The sequence below is a fragment of the Bos javanicus genome, chromosome 2, assembly GCF_032452875.1.
Source record: "Bos javanicus breed banteng chromosome 2, ARS-OSU_banteng_1.0, whole genome shotgun sequence".
Classification (NCBI taxonomy): domain Eukaryota; kingdom Metazoa; phylum Chordata; class Mammalia; order Artiodactyla; family Bovidae; genus Bos; species Bos javanicus.
Window position 1 is genome coordinate 49,618,759 of NC_083869.1, and position 18,055 is coordinate 49,636,813.

Below are 18,055 nucleotides of genomic sequence, written 5' to 3' on the forward strand. Positions count from 1 at the left end.
TAGCCTTCACGTTTTTTATTCACGGATGTTATTTTCTCAGTGAGACTGTCCTAATTCTTATATTTAAAAATTTTCGATTTTCCCTAATCCCAAACTTGCCTTCATACTTACCTTTTCTCCATGACATGTGTTACTTTCTACATTACAATATAACAGATATTTATTATTATTGTTACTTATCTTCCCCTCTGAAATTAAAACTCCACACTGTCAAGGACTTCTGCCTGTTTTGTTCAGTTTTCTTTCTTTCTTTTAGAATAGTGCTGACATACAATAGATGTGCTTCCCTGGTGGCTCAGACGGTAAAGCGTCTGCCCGCAATGTGGGAGACCCGGGTTCGATTCCTGGGTCGGGAAGATCCCCTGGAGAAGGAAATGGCAATCCACTCCAGCACTCTTGCCTGGAAAATCCCATGCACGGAGGAGCCTGATAGGCTACAGGCCATGGGGTCGCAAAGAGTCGGACACGACTGAGCGACTTCACTTTCACTTTCATAGTAGATGTGCAGAAATTACTTTTGAGTGGATGTCTGCCTGTGGGAACAAACTAAAGAATGACTAAATAAAGCTACTGTGAAAAAGATGAACTTACCTATCCAAGTACAATGTTCATCATTGCTGAGACATCTAGAAAGGAAAACCTCTTGGCTTATAGGAATGAAGTCCAGAGTAAGAGAGAGAAAAATCCTGTCTTCTGCACAATCACAAACTTTATTTTGCATTTATGTCTTTGAAGAAGGCACTCAAAAAACATCAATTTTAACAGATAGTGTTAAAATTAAAAAAATAATAATTTAGGGATTGTAAATATAGCAGCAAATTGGTAGAGTTAAACCCAATTAACATACGTTATATTTTTGAGATGTTAGATGAAAGAAATAACTATGAATAGATTCAGAATATTAATGAGTTACTAACATTAATATTCTATATAACTACTATTTAAAATAGTGTGATTCTTAAGGGTTAGTAGGGAACTTCCTTTTCTAGGGAGCACTCAAGCATAGGCCACAGATGGTTAACTATTTAGAAAATTATAACATAAGATGTGCGCTGGATGAAAGGTGTAGTTGGTAGATTCCATCTGAGTTCTAATGTTCTATAATACCAATAAGCATAGTTCTATACACAAATATGTATATGTGAGTAGCTGTAGTGAAGATATATATATGACTAGATTTATATAAAATTATATACATTTATATATGCACATATATATCTTATTTTATTTCTATGGACATTAATTTGATCATAGAGATCACTTAATTGGATGTAATACTCATTAACCTTTTCCTGAGGCTGGACCCCAAATACTACATCCTGTCTCTTTCTAGTACTTTTTCCTCTTTGACATGAAATTCCATGTATGGTCAGGCTTTTGGATGATAACCATAACTTCGGGTCTTTAAAAGATCAAGAGTTGACCATGCTGATAAACATTTCTACCAACCATTACTTATTGCTAAACCCAAGTTTTTCTTTTTCTCTGATATAAATTCATTTTCCACAGAAAATACAATTATAACTACAATTCTATCTTATAACACAAATTTCTACTTTATAAATTAGTTCTTAAACCTCAGACCATTTTCTGAAAATGACAAGTATCGGTTAATCTTATAGGTGTGAAGTTTACATGTTGAAACATGGAGTTATCTTTTATTTACTCAACTAGCTCAAAAGGAAAGAGGAAAAAAAAATCAATGGACTTGCAAGATGAGTAAAGTTCAGGTTCTCTTTGTCTCAGAGAGCAGATATTATATTTATTATATCTGTAAAGGTTGTGAGAATGTTGGTTGAGAATTTTTACTTGTTTTTCAGAATGAATTCCCTCTTGACTGAACTGTTTTCAAGCATTGATGATATTGGTCACAGAATTATCTACTTTATTAGATTTATATTTCACATATATGTAGTGTTTACAATAGTAATCATTTAAAAATGATATCATGAATGCTTTTTCAACTTTAAGATACATGAGAATTACCCAAGATGCAAAATGTAAATATAGATTTACATTTTGGGCCTGGCGTCCAGATATTTGTAATCTATAGGTCAGGTAATACAGTCATGCTTATTTAATGAGCGCATACACTTGCCCTCCCCCTGCCATTATGTTTTAGGTGGTCCACGGATCCTGCTTTGCTATCACTCAGTTCAGTTCAGTCACTCAGTCGTGTCCGACTCTTTGTGACCCCATGGGCTGCAGCACGCCAGGCCTCCCTGTCCATCACCAACTCCCAGAGTTTCCTCAAACTGTAACCGTTATATAGATCCGTATTTTAAAATTAAAGTCATTGTTTTGTATGCCTGATTCATACTGTATAGGTTTGTATAGAGCATATGTCTATTTGTGTTTAGGTCTAGGCTTTTTTTCTTTTCCTCACACATGTTTATTCTAAAAAATCCTTTCACAACTTTCAAAATGCATATGGAAGGAAACAACAAAACAACTTTCCTCCCTGGCTAAGGCCTGCTTACGTTACAGATACATATTTGGGGAGAGAGCACCCTCATGTGGTAACAGGATGCTAAAAATATTCCGAGATTTTCTTTTCTATCTTAAGCAACCACAGGAAAACAATTGCTGGTAACTATATGACCACCCCACTATATCATTTTGTTTCTGAAGAGTTTTCGGAGGAGCCATTTTCTTTTCTTTTAGGCCTAACGACAAAGGTGTTACCTTGCAAAGCTGTTATCTTCTCGTTGGGAATTTTCAGGTACCCCAAGTGTGGCTTTTTCTATTGATTCAAGAAACCTGTCTCAATGCTTCTGTTAAGTCATAGTGAATGTGCACCAACTTAAGCTTCTGGGGTCACAGGCTCATCAGCACCCAAACACAATATTCTATTAGTTCAGTGGTTTTCCAGAACCATGAGGCAAATTTAACTCTGTTTCAAAGTCATAAGTGAAGTATCTAAAGTATTCTAGGCATTAGGGAAATTTTTGAATGAACATTAAATGATTCATAAGCAACAACAAAATACCTTTTTCTGCAAATGAAAGCACCCCTGAACTTCAGCACCAAGTCTTTTAGATGAGAAACATTGCCATAGAAGACAAATATCCAGCTCACGGTACTGCTGTGTTTGTGGAATGCTAGGCTGTCTAATAAACAAAAGTAGTATCCCTTGCCAAAAGAATAATATTAACTCTAATAAACATCAAAAAATTGCAGTCAAGTATGATGGCTTAATTAAAACTTATTATAATGTAAGGGAATACTTACAGGTGCTTACAAAGAAATTGACAATCAATTAAAATTAAAAGCTTGCCATTCCAGTGCCAAAATTGGCATGACTATTATGTAAGGAAGGCAATCCACTTAATATATATTAATATATATCTCCCTTCTCTGAACATGCCCTGAGGTTAATCTGATTTGATTCAACACTAACTTCTCAAAAATTGTATCTTTCTTTTAAAAATGTTACTTTTTCAAGGGTTTTATAAGCATTCAAATTCATTATTTCTGTTGGATATTTTCCATTTGACAAATGTAACATAATCCATAAAGTTTTTTGATAATTCTACAATATAGATTTGTTTTTATTAATATTATTTTTAATGTAAGTAAAACACATGTGCTCATTGTAAATAATATAGTAGATGTATAAAAATGAAATGGCATGTCACCAGCAATATCTTTACATACTTTCTTGCAATAACGGTTTTTACCATCTTGATTTATGTGAATCCAGTATTTTTATGCTTGTGAAAAATATCTTTACAAACTATTATGTTTTACATAGAGAAAACATATACACATCAGTTCAGTTCAGTTGCTCAGTCGTGTCCGACTCTTTGCCACCCCGTGAATCACAGCACGCCAGGCCTCCCTGTCCATCACCATCTCCCGGAGTTCACTCAAACTCAGTCCATCGAGTCGGTGATGCCATCCAGCCATCTCATCCTCTGTCGTCCCCTTTTCCTCCTGCCCCCAATCCCTCTCAGCATCAGAGTCTTTTCCAATGAGTCAACTCTTTGCATGAGGTGGCCAAAGTACTGGAGTTTCAGCTTTAGCGTCATTCCTTCCAAAGAACACCCAGGGCTGAGGATTCAGGATGGGGAGCACATGTATACCTGTGATGGATTCATTTTGATATTTGGCAAAACTAATACAATTATGTAAAGTTTAAAAATTAAAAAAAAAAAAGGGCTGCTCTCCTTTAGAATGGACTGGTAGGATCTCCTTGCAGTCCAGGGGACTCACAAGAGTCTTCTCCAACACCACAGTTCAAAAGCATCCATACATGACTAATGGGAAAACCATAGCCTTGACTAGACGGAACTTTGTTGGCAAAGTAATGTCTCTGCTTTTCAATATGCTATCCATGTTGGTCATAACTTTTCTTGCAAGGAGTAAGTGTCTTTTAATTTCATGGCTGCAGTCACCATCTGCAGTTATTTTGGAGCCCAAAAAATAAAGTCTGACACTGTTTCCACTGTTTCACCATCTATTTCCCATGAAGTGATGGGACCAGATGCCATGATCTTCGTTTTCTGAATGTTGAGCTTTAAGCCAACTTTTTCACTTTCCTCTTTCACTTTCATTAAGAGGCTTTTTTGTTCCCCTTCACTTTCTGCCATAAGGGTGGTGTCATCTGCATATCTGAGGTTATTGATATTTCTCCTGGCAATCTTGATTCCAGCTTGTGCTTCTTCCAGCCCAGTGTTTCTCATGATGTACTCTGCATAGAAGTTAAATAAGCAGGGTGACAATATGCAGCCTTGACGTACTCCGTTTCCTATTTGGAGCCAGTCTATTGTTCCATGTCCATTTCTAATTGTTGCTTCCTGACCTGCATGCAGGTTTCTCAAGAGGCAGGTCAGGTAGTCTGGCATTCCCATCTCTTTCAGAATTTTCCACAGTTTATTGTGATCCACACAGTCAAAGGCTTTGGCACAGTCAATAAAGCAGAAATAGATGTTTTTCTGAAACTCTTGCTTTTTTGATGATCCAACAGATGTTGGCAATTTGATCTCTGATTCCTCTTTTCTAAAACTGGCTTTAACATCTGAAAGTTCACAGTTCACGTACTGCTGAAGTCTGGCTTGGAGAATTTTGAGTATTACTTAACTAGCATGTGAGATGAGTGCAATTGTGTGGTAGTTTGAGCATTAATTACACTCTAAAAAAATAGGTCAATTTACATTTTTACTAACAAGATGAGTAAGATATTAGTTTGAATAATAGTGGTAGTAGTGAGAGGAGTAGTAGTAGTGATAATAGAAAACACTGAAGAATAGCATGGAACTTAGGGCAATCGATTACAGGGAAAATGAAAAAAGTGTGGAGACAGTGTGATACAAGTAGGAAAAGAGAATAGATAATTTACTATAGGAAACACCAATTTTAAATGACAAAGTCTGGAGTCATAATAGCATTTGAAGAATGAAAGCAATTTCAAAAACTGAAAAACTACAAGAAACAAGGAAATAAATTTAAAAGAAAAATAATGACTTGGCAGAATCTTAAAGCTTGTTAGACTAGCAAAGAATGGAAATACTCATAATTAGAGAAGACAGATCAAGAAAAATCATAAGGAAGCCTAAGAAAATTATACTAGTCAAGGTAATCATAGAGAAGATACTCTAAGGATCTAGAGAAAAGGTTTATTAAGGATTTGAATCCACAAGACAAATGATCAGTCAAGTATTAGAATAAAAAACTTAATAATGACCAAGAACAAGAAAATTTACAGAACAAATGGAAGAACTTTTTAGCTACAAAGCATACAAGCTATATAACAAAGCAAGGGAAAGAGACATTTTCAAATATATAAGGCTCAGAGATTTTACAGGCCATTTGTTCTTCTAAAAAAAAGTTTACTGGAAGACATAACCCAGACAAATAGGAGAATGGAAATTAAGAGCTATGAGTGAAGATACTGTTGGGGGCCAAAAAGGTGCCATTATATTACTTTTAATATAAAATTATGTAAAAGATCAAATAAAAAACAGCATCATATAAAAAATTTAAAAAGCAATATGGGAGAAAAAAACCTATGAGTTAAAGCAACAAATAAAGATGAATATATCGATTTTCACAAAAATGTAAAAATTATGAGCTTATCAATTAAAAGAAAAAATATCTTCAACATGAGTTAAAACATAACTTTATGCCGTTCATAAGATATATACTCAAATTCATACTTAGTTTATAACAATGTATGCAAATTTAAACTTCTCCTTTAAAACAAATAGTTTAGCTACAAGACAAATTTGGCTATTAAAACTGCTCACTAAAGCAAGTACGTCTCTCCCTATTTTTATATATAAGAAGACTGACATTTATAAATCTTTATAGATTTGAATAAATCCAGTTTTTTAGTTAATGCTGGAACCCCAATCTTCTGGTCACTGAAATTTCTTTCTGGCATCACATAACAAAATTTTCACTTTCTAAATTTCTAATGTATGTTATATTTAGAATTTTTATTTTTTTTCAATTTTATAATTACTTGATTACTGATTGTGGACCATCAAGAAAATATAGACTAAACAGAAATAAGATGAATGAAACAGACAGACATGTTAAACTGATTAACTCAATATAGCAGAACTGGGTTTTAAGGTACCTCTCTTCTCCTGACTTTGCCAGGAGCAAGAGCTTGCTGTTCTTTAAAATAATTACTTGATTTCTTATCTATAAAATGAATTAATACTATTAATCTCACATATCACATACACTTTAAAGAAGAATGAAGCAAAATAATACCTTCTGTGCATTAGCATCTACCTACCATAAAACCTTTCTAATAAGAAGGAGGACATAGTCTGAAACTGTCTGTGGATATGTGGGAAGCAGGGATTCATGCCTCTCATTTACTTTTGCATTGCCAACATCCCACGTAATGCTCCTCCACACTTGCTATTTAATAAACTGTTGAATTAATTGATTCTAATTCAATAATAAAAGAGATTTAAAATAACTTTCTAAGTGGCAGGGGTCTTTACTTAGAATTTTTTAGAGTAAAGAGTATTTCTTGAGAAAAAGTAAACTTACTTTTAAAAATTATGTTAATATTATGAAACATTTAATATAAACATAAGCATGTTTGAAAACTGAAAACAACTAGTTATAGCTACAACTTGGGGCCATAGTTAGCTATGCAGCTTTGCTTACAAAAGGAGATACAGTCTAGCTGGCTGTTCACCAACTGACCTTCTCTCTCACATATAAAGGACAATATTCTGAGCAGCATGATTCATTTTAGGCTGGCAGTATCTGCATTTGAACTTATAATTTTCAGAATTCTGAGTTATTGTACATGCAAGTACTCAAAGAATAGCATTTAAACTATCATCTTAATCAACTATATTTCTATGTCTCTAGGTTTTTGCTTTCATATGTAACTTATACAAACCATAAGGACATGGAGCACAGTCACATTTACAGCCTTTGCAAACTTATGTTCTCCAGCAGCCTGTTGATGCTGGGGGTGGTTGTAAGAGATGACTGCTGGACTTTGCTGGAAAGATTTGATTTAAGAAAAGGAAACAACCAAATGGGAATTCCCATGAGAAATCTGTGCTTCCATTACAGGGGGCATGGGTTCAATCCCTGGTTAGGGAACTAAGATCCTGCAAGCCATGTGGCATGGCCAAACACACACACGCACACAACTTACTGCCATCTGAATGTGGATTCCTTAATTCTTAAAATTTTGTTACTCAGTAATTACTTCAACTGTGTTATGTATCCAGAGAAGGCAATGGCACCCCACTCCACTACTCTTGCCTGGAAAATCCCATGGATAGAGGAACCTGGTAGGCTGCTGTCCATGAGGTCGCTAAGAGTCTGACACGACTGAGCGACTTCACTTTCACTTTTCACTTTCATGCATTGGAGAAGGAACTGGCAACCCACTCCAGTGTTCTTGCCTGGAGAATCCCAGGGACAGAGGAGCCTGGTGGGCTGCCATCTATGGGGTCGCACAGAGTCGGACACGACTGAAGCGACTTAGCAGCAGCAGCAGTGTTATTATCATTTCTTGTTATGTAGCATCTATGGCGGCACGTTGTACCTATAACTGGCTATTTCCAATTTTCAAACATGCTGTGTTTACCTGCTGTCCTCTTCTCCCTCGATGCACTTTCTGTGATTAGACACTATTCACCTACAGCATCCTGATAAAGCTTACACAAAAATACCCCTTCCTCCCAACCCCCTATACATGTAGGTTCATGCAATCACACATACAAACACACACACAGATTGTATGTGTTATTCAGTTTCTTTTTCTTCAGCTTTGAGCACTAGATCTAAGAATCAGTGTGTTTTAATATGCATGGAAATATTGGGAGTTATAAGTTATGGCAATTCTAGGATATATTATTTTTTGTCTCATCTAGTTCTTCCTTTATATTACCAATAAATAAAGGGAACCCTTGATTTAATTTATGCAAAATATCTAATTTCTACTTCTGATTCACTAGCTTTGTGACTCTACGTCATTATTTTTCTGGTCTACAGTTTCATCATCTGTGAAAGGAATGAATTAAACAAATGACCTCAAAATACTACTTCATTTCTAAAAAAAAAAAAAGTCAGAGAAAATCAGTAGGTTGAAACGTGAAAATGACACTTTCTAGATCAAATTGTTGAATGTTGGAATTTCATATAACTTTTGTTGGTAACTGGATATCTTGTAGGACTAAAGATGTCATTAATCCTTGTTTCAAGGTGTCATTGCTATTAGATACCATTGAGATTACATCCTTCCTTTGCTTTCTTCAGTAGCCTGAGATACTGTACTCTATTAGAGCAGCGACTGTAATTTTTACTGTTTCATGCCCCAGTGCCTACAACAGTGTCTAGCAAGTACCAGACACAGTAAATGTTTGCTGAATGAATAGTGTTGTGACTTAAAATTATAAAATTCTACAAAATTATAATTATTAATAATGATGATAATCAGACATGTTGAAATACTAGAGTAGATAATACCAAAGGTGAAATTTCTGACAGCTCTGTTAATGGGAAGGTGACAAGTTAATCTCTGCTAAAATAATCAAAGGTGTGGCATAGCAGACAAAGATGTAAAAGCTGTGTCAGGTTCAGTTCAGTTCAGTTCAGTCACTCAGTCGTGTCCGACTCCTTGTGACCCCATGGACTGCAGCATGCCAGGGCTCCCTGTCCATCACCAACTCCCAGAGTTTACTCAAACTCAGGTCCATTGAGTCAGTGATGCCATCCAATCATCTCATCCTCTGTCATCCCCTTCTCCTCCTGCCTTCAATGTTTCCCAACATCAAGGTCTTTTCAAATGAGTCAGTTCTTCGCATCAGGTGGCCAAAGTATTGCAGTTTCAGCTTCAGCATCGGTCCTTCCAATGAATATTCAGGACTGATTTCCTTTAGGATGGACTGGTTGGATCTCCTTGCAGTCCAAGGGACTGTCAAGAGTCTTCTCCAACACCACAGTTCAAAAGCATCAATTCTTTTGCGCTCAGCTTTCTTTATGGTCTAACTGTCACATCCATACATGACCACTGAAAAAACCATAGCCTTGACTAGACAGAACTTTGTTGACAAAATAATGTCTCTGCTTTTTAATATGCTGTCTAGGTTGGTCATAACTTTTCTTCCAAGGAGCAAGTGTCCTTTAATTTCATGGCTGCAGTCACCATCTGCAGTGATTTTGGAGCCTCCAAAAATAAAGTCAGCCACTGTTTACTGTCATAGAAAATTTCAAGTATACAACAGAGTAGTTTAAACTATAATCACCATGCTATACATTAGATCTCAGAACTTATAACTGAAAGTTAATACCTTTTGACAAACATCTCTCCCCTTTACCCATCCTCTACCCCCAGTAACGACTATCTATTCTTTGGCTCTATTATTTCAACATTTTTTAGATGCCATGTGTAGATCATATAATGTTTGTCCTTTTATATCTGGCTTATTTTACTTAGCATAAGGTTCTCTAGGTTCATCCATGTTTTTACAAGTGACAGGATTCCTTCTTTGTTATGGCAGAATTATACATATAACATTTTCTTTATCCATTTACCTGCCAGGTGACATTTAGATTTTCTCCATATTTTGTCTATTGTGACTAATGCTGCAGTGAACATGGGAATGCAGATGTTTCTTAAAGATACTGATTTCACTACCTTTGGATATATACTCAGAAGTGGGATGGCTAGGTCATATGTTAGTTCTATTTTTAATTTGTTAAGGAATTTTTGTACATGGTGATTGCACCCACTTATGTACTTACCAAACCAAAAGTGTACAAGGGTTCCCTTTTCTCCACATCCTTGCCAACAATTATCTCTTGACTTATTGATGATAATAGTTATACTGACAGATATGAGGTGATACCTCATTGTGCTTTTCATTAGTATTTCTCTGATGATTAGTGATATTGACCAGCTTTACAAACGCCTGTTGACTATTTGTATGTCTTCTCTAGAAAAAGGTCTGTTCAGATCTTTTGTCCATTAAAAAATTGGATTATTCTTGAGTTTTTTCTATTGAGTTGTAGAAGGTTTTAACTATTTTGGATTTTCAAACTTTATCAGAAGTATAGTTTGCAAATATTATCTCCCAATCTATAGATTATGTTACATTTAAGTCTAATTCATGTTGAGTTAGTGTTTGTGAGTGGTGTAAGATAAGGGTCTGATTTCATCCTTTTACAAGTAGATTTCCAGTTTTTCCAACACTGTTTGTTGAAAATACTATTATTTCTTAATTGTATATTAATCATGCCCTTGACAAAGTTTTGTTATTGTTGTTCAGTCACTATTGTTGTTCAGTCAGTCATATATGATTCTTTGCAACCCCATGGACTGTAGCCTGCCAGGCTCCTCTGTCCATGGTATTTCCCAGGCAAGAATGCTAGAGTGGGTTGCCATTTCCTTCACCAGGGGATATTTCCAACCTAGGAATTAAAGTCACATCTCCAGCACTGGCAGGCAAGTTCTTTTCCACTGATGCACCAGGCAAGCCCCATCAAAGTTCAGTTGGCCATAATGCATGGATTTATTTCTGAGCTTTCTAGTCTGTTCCATTGGTCTATGAGTCTGTTTTCATGCCAGTACTGCACTATTTTGATTAGTATGGCTTTTTGTAATATAGTTTGATGTTAGGAAATGTGATGCTTCCAGCTTTGTTGTTTCTCAAGATGGTTTTAATTTATTGTTGTTGTTGTGTGTGTGCGTGTGTGTGTGTGTGGTTCCATATAAATTTTAGGATTTTTTTCTATTTGTGTGGAAAATATCACTGGAATTTTAATAGTGATTGTATTGAACATGTACATCACTTTGGGTAGTATAGACATTTTTAGCAATATTAAATCTTCTAAGTTGTTAACATGGGGCCTTTTTTTCATTTATTTGTGTCTACTTCGATTTTCTTTCATCAGTGTTTCATATTTTCCAGGGTATAAATCTTTCACCACTTTGGATAAATTTGCTAAATATTTTGGGCTTTCCAGGTAGCACTAGTGGTAAAGAAGCCCCCTGCCAATGCAGGAGATTAAAGAGAAGCGGGTTTGACCCCTGGGGTGGGAAGATTCCCCTGAAGAAGGGAATGGCTACCCTCTCCAGCTTTCTTGCCTGAAGAATCCCATGCACAGAGGAGCCTGGAGAGCTACAGTCCATAGGGTTGCAAATAGTCAGACATGACTGAAATGACTTAGCACACACACCCATAAATATTTTATTCTTTTTGTTGTTGTAAATGGGATTATTTTCTTTATTTTTCAGATAGTTTGTTGTTAGAGTACAGAAGCATAACTGATTTTGTATAGTGATTTTTTTTTAAAATCCTGAAACTGTAATGAATTCATTTAGTTTTTTGGTAGAATATTTTACATTTTGGATATATCTGTTTATTTCTGTAGTGTTATTGAACTTTTGCTGGTGGTGTTTACCATGCTCTATACATGGAATTTAATGCCAGAAACTTGAGCTTCATATTCAACTATTTAAGACTGATTTCCATATTGTAAAACTTTCCATCAACTTCTCATCTAATTTTCAACTGTTGGTAATTTTGAACTGCATTATTATTTTATTAGGGTTGCAAAATGTTGATTTTATAGTTGTATAATTTAGTCAACATATGTTAGCTAGAATTCTTTGGCTAAAACTGTCTGTCTTCAATGAGGACTTATCAGTTACCTTGAAACAGTGTTTGTAAAAGTAAAGATGAGCTTAATGTTTAATGATTTCCTTTTATTTGTGATTTTTCAGAGTGAAAATTAGATACCTTCTTTTCATTATCCTATAATATTATGTGTGTGCTAGTCACTCAGTTGTGTCTGACTCTTTGCAACCCCATGGACTCTAACCCTCTAGGCTCCTCTGTCCTTGGGATTCTCCAGGCAAGAATACTGGAGTGGGTTTCCAGTTCCTTCTCCAACCTATAATACTATAAATTGATTTCAAAATGATACTACTACTACTACTATTTACAATTAGACTAGAAGATAAACGTTAAGATGTTTTATAGGCCCATTTTTGCTTACAACCTATATTCCTCCAGGCAAAATATAGTCAAAATACTGTGCTGTAAAGTCACTTGAAATAATTCCTCTTTCTGATATATGATTAAATTTGTTCACTTCCATTTTAAAAGTTTATGCATTTTATGTAATTATATTTTTGAAAATATAAAATACTTTCATTACCAGTGTTAAAACTATGAAGAAAATTATATTCGGAGAAGTCACACTTTCTATTCCTGTCTCTGATAACTCATTCCCTTTCTCTCTCTAGAGTAAACATCATAATAAGTTTTGATATTATCTTTCCAGTATATTCAAATATGTATAATTTTATATCCTCTTCTTTCTTACAAAGAAGGGAATATTTGATTCATGTTATTCTTCAGCTTGCTTTTTTTCACTTTATACATCCTGGTAATCACTTTATTTGCAGTATGTAGCAGTGGTCTTAAAACTAGGAGAATCCACCTGCTCCCAGAGAGCAGTTGGTAATGTCTGAAGTATTTGGAGGTGTTACAACTTGAGCCACGGAGTCATTATTGTCATCCGGTTAATACAAGCTAGAGATGATGCTGAAAATCCTACAATTCACTGGAAAGAAACCAACATGTCAATAGTGCCAAGACTGACAAATCATATAGGGCTCTGCTTTCCTAGTGTACTTACTTGTTAATTCAAAACATTTGTGTCACCTTAAAGTCTCTTTTTATTAATTAATATTTCTATTGATTATGAGTCTATTTCTTGCTATGTGTCTAGGAATTTTTAAAAGTATATTCTGATCAGTGTAGATGTTATTTTACAGTGAATCTGGAATATGTTCTTTTACTTTAGGTGTTCAGTTTTCTTCTGGCAATTGTATCAAATTATTGCCAGACTATTGATTCTGTCAAGGTTAGATTAAGACTGTGTTAGAATTTATTTATATATTTTTCTTTAGTTCTTTTACATAACCCTGGATCTAATTTGTAATCCTTATTTCTAACTTTTTCTGGCTCTCAGAAAATTTCTAGAGAGTCAATGGTTTCTTATATAGTAGCATTTCTTATACTCTTAATTCCTTCCTACATTTCAGTGATTCCATCTGGAATAATTTTCTATAGCCTGAAGAATTCCTATCAATATTCCTTACAATTTAAGCATTCTGGTGATATGATGTGTGTGCAAATATGTGTGTGTATATGAGTGTGAAAATGTCTTTATTTGGCCTTCCATTTTGAAGAATAATTCAACATAAGTTCATATGTTGGCAAGGTATTTTTTTTTAAACTTAAAACATAAAATACTGTTTCCTGATTTTCATAGGGACTGTTGAAAATTCATCTCATAATTAAATTTATCCCTAGGTAATGACTTTTATATTCCCTGGTTGCTTCAACAACCCCTTTACTATTTAGCAGTTTACTATTTAGCAGTTTAACTCATATGTGACTATGTGATTTGTTTGTATTTACCCTACTTGGGGTTTTCTGAACTAATAAATCAAAATTGTTTTGTGCAATTTTAGATTTTATTTACTAATATTTTGTTGAAGATTGTTAATATCTATATTAATGGCTGATAACAATCTGTAGTTTTCCTTTCTTGTAATGTCTTATCTGGTTTTGATACTATGATAATTCTGGCCTCATGCAATGAGTTAAGAAGTGTTCCTCTACTTCCATTTTCTGAAAAAGAGTGTAAAGAATTGGTGTTATTTCCTTTTTAGATGTTTAGGAGAATTCACTAAAAACCTTATGGGTCTGATGCTTTCTATTTGGGAAGGTTATTAATTATTGATCTAATTTTTTATAGTAGATATAGGCCTATTTAGATGATCTATGTATCCTTGTGTGAATTTTGGTAGATTGGGTCTTTCAAAGAATTGGTTCATTTCATATAAGTTATCAGATTTGTAGAAATAGAGTAGTTCATAATATTCCTGTATTGTGATTTTAATGTTCATGGATCAGCAGTGATCACCTCTCTTTAAATTCTGCTATTAGTGATTTCTGTCTTCTCTGTTCCCTTTGGTTAGCCCGGCTAGGGTTTTATCAATTTTATTGAACTTTCCAACAAACTAGCTGTTAAAATTTATACATACATACATATATATATATATATATTCTATTTTTAATTTCATTGATTTCTACACCAAAATTTTATTATTTCCTTTCTTTTTCTATCTGCATATTTATAATATTTTTCTTTCTCTAGTTTCCTAAGGTGGCATTTTAGATTATTGATTTTATGTCTTATTTCTAAAATGTGTATTTCTTTTAAGCAGGGTGTTTGTTGTATCCCACAGATTATGATAAGTTGAATTTTCATTTTCATTTCATTTAGTTCAAAATATTTTTCATATTCTTTTAAGACTTTTTCTTATCCAGTGTGTTATGTAGAAGTATGTTGAATAATCTCTAAATGTTTTGTAATTTTCCAGCTATCATTATGATATTGATTTCTAGTTTAAATCCATTTTGATCTGAGAGTATATGTAGTATGATGCCCCTATGCAAAATTTGTTCAGAGATGTGCTTTATGGCTGAGAATGTGGTCTGTCTTGGTAAATATTTCATGTGACTATCAACTGAAAAAAAAATGCCGAGAGTTTTATCTTTATTCAGCAGATATTCTGAGGACTTCAAGCCCCAGATACAGCATCTCAGATAACTGTTCTGAAGAGCCAGGATATGTAAGAGTTTTTACAACAAAAGTCCAGGTGATCAGAACATCAAAAGATTACTGTTGTAAAAGAAAAGCAGTTATCTCAAATTAAAGAATTTAGCATTTTGCTATATGTAGAAAGATGCAAGAGTCTGTGTTTACTGAAACCCTTCCTTTGATATGCACTTCAGCTATCTATGGCCAGTACCTTGTGTTTTCTCATCCTGAGTCTCCTCAGGGTGAAATGTTGAGGTGACTGTAGAAGTTGGCATTCTTTTTTTCCAGCCTGAGTTCCCTCAAGGCTCCTCGGGGTTGGGGCAGCTTTGTAATGTGGGGACTTGATGGCTGTGACAGCCTGTGTTAACTGATATGGCAGACAGTCGTTCGGTTCATATGACCTTGAGGAGAATGTATATTCTGCTGCTGTTTGAAGTGGTCTATATACCTTGTGTGCTCAGTCACTCAGTTGTGTCCAATTCTTTGCGACCCCATGAACTGTAGCCCGCCAGGCTCCTCTGTCCTTGGGGATTCTCCAGGCAAGAATACTGGAGTGGTTTGCCATGCCCTTCTCCAAAGGATCTTTCCAACCCAGGTCTCCCACAGTGCAGGTGGGTTGTTTGCCATCTGAGCCACCAGGGAAGCCCACGAATACTGGAGTGGGTAGCCTATCTTTTCTCTAGGGGATCTTCTTGACCCAGGAGTCAAACCAGGGTCTCCTGCATTACAGATGGATTCTTAACCAGCTGAGCTACCGGGGAAGCCTATCTATATATCTTTGTGTTTGTGCTTAGTTGTTCAGTCATCTCCAACTCTTTGCAATCCCATTCACTGTAGCCTGCCAAGCTCCTCTGTCCATGGGGATTCTCCAGGTAAGAATAATGGAGTGGGTTGCCATGCCCTCTTATATCCTATTGAGGGGTGGTATGATACAGTTAAGCTATATCTTTACTTCTATTGTTGTACCCATCAATTCCTGATAAAGATGTTTGTGAAATCTCCATTATAATAATGGAATTTTTAATATTTTCCTAGCAGTTCTAACATTTTTCTGCCTCATCTATTTTGATGCTCTGTTTTTAAGTACATACTCATTAAAGATGTGTCTGTTTGGAGAAATGATCACCCATTTTCTTTAGCTAATGCCCCTCTTTCCTTGTTTTAAAGTCTGCTTTGTTTGAGATAAATATAGCTACCACATCTTCATTTTGATTAGTGTTAGCATGGCATACCTTTATCTATCCTTTTAATTTTTTTCTGTGTCTTTATATTGGGTTTCTTGTAAGCAACATATAGTTGCATCATACTTTTTTTTTAACCATTCCATCAGTCTTTGTATTCCTGTATTTAGACTACTCACATTTAACATGATTATTGGTATAGCTGGACTAGTATAACTTTCCTATTATTTTACTTGTTCTTTGTTTCTTTCCCTTTTTCTATTTTCTATGATTTAAATTGAGCAATTTTGTATATGATTCTTTCTCCCCTCTTTCAATATTACTAAAGTTGGACACAACTGAGTGAGCACACATACAACATACTTTTCTTTAATTTGTCTTTTTAGTAATTACCATAGACTTTATAGAATGCATTTTTAAAATTTAATTTTATTATTTTTGATATATAGCTGATTTACAATGTTGTATTAGTTTCAAGCATACAACATAGTGATTTATATTTTCTATAGGTTATACTCCATTTAAAGTTATTATAAAATGCTGGCTATATTCCCTGTGTGTAGAATGCTATTAAAATCTCTGTCCATTTTCAAATAACACTTTATCCCTTCACAGGTAGTAGAAATAATTAGAATATTCTCTTTCATTCTTCTTATTCCTTATAATATTGCTGTTATCTATTTCACTTATCCAGAAGCTAAGGTATAACCCCAAACAAATGTTATCATTATTCAAGTGACTAATTATTAATTTTAAAGTATTAAAATATTTTAAATAATTATTAATACATAACAATTATCTATTCAAGCAGTTATTAATAGAAATAAGGAAACTAAAAAGTTAAATTTTGCTTTCATTTATATCTTTTCTAATATTTTTTTTTTTACATCTGAGTTTTAAAATTTTATCATTTTCCTTCTCTTTGAATGACTTCTTGTTCTCTGATCTTTCTAGGTTTGCTCATCTTCTGTCATGAATTTTGAAAGATTTATAGCCATTATTTGTTCAAATATTTCTTGTTCTCATTTCTCTGTCTCTTACAGTGTTTCAAATTCTTTTTTTTAATTTATTTTTTTTAACTAATTTTAATTGGAGGCTAATTACTTTACAATATTGTAGTGGTTTTTGCTATACATTAACATGAATCAGTCATGGGTGTACATGTGTTTCCCATCCTGAACCCCCCTCGCACTTCCCTCCCCATCCCATCCCTCAGGGTCATCCCGATGCACCAGCCCTGAGCACCTTGTATTATGCGTCAAACCTGGACTGGCAATCTATTTCACATATGATAATATACATGTTTCAGTGTTATCCTCTCACATCATTCCATCCTCACCTTTCCCACAGAGTCCAAAAGTCTGTTCTTTACATGTGTCTCTTTTGCTATCTCGCACATAGGATCATCGTTGCCATCTTTCTAAATTCCATGTATATACGTTAATATACTGTATTGGTGTTTTTCTTTCTGACTTACTTCATGCTGTATAATAGGCTCCAGTTTCATCCACCTCATTAGAATGGATTCAAATGTATTCCTTTCAATAGCTGAGTAATATTCCATTATGTATATGTACCACAGCTTTCTTATCCATTCATGGGCCAATGGACATCTAGGTTGCTTCCATGTCTTGGCTATTGTAAACAGTGCTGCAATGAACATTGGGGTACATGTGTCTCTTTCAATTATGTTTCCTTGGTGTGTATGCCCAGCAGTGGGATTACTAGGTTGTATGGCAGTTCTATTTCCAGTTTTTTTAAGG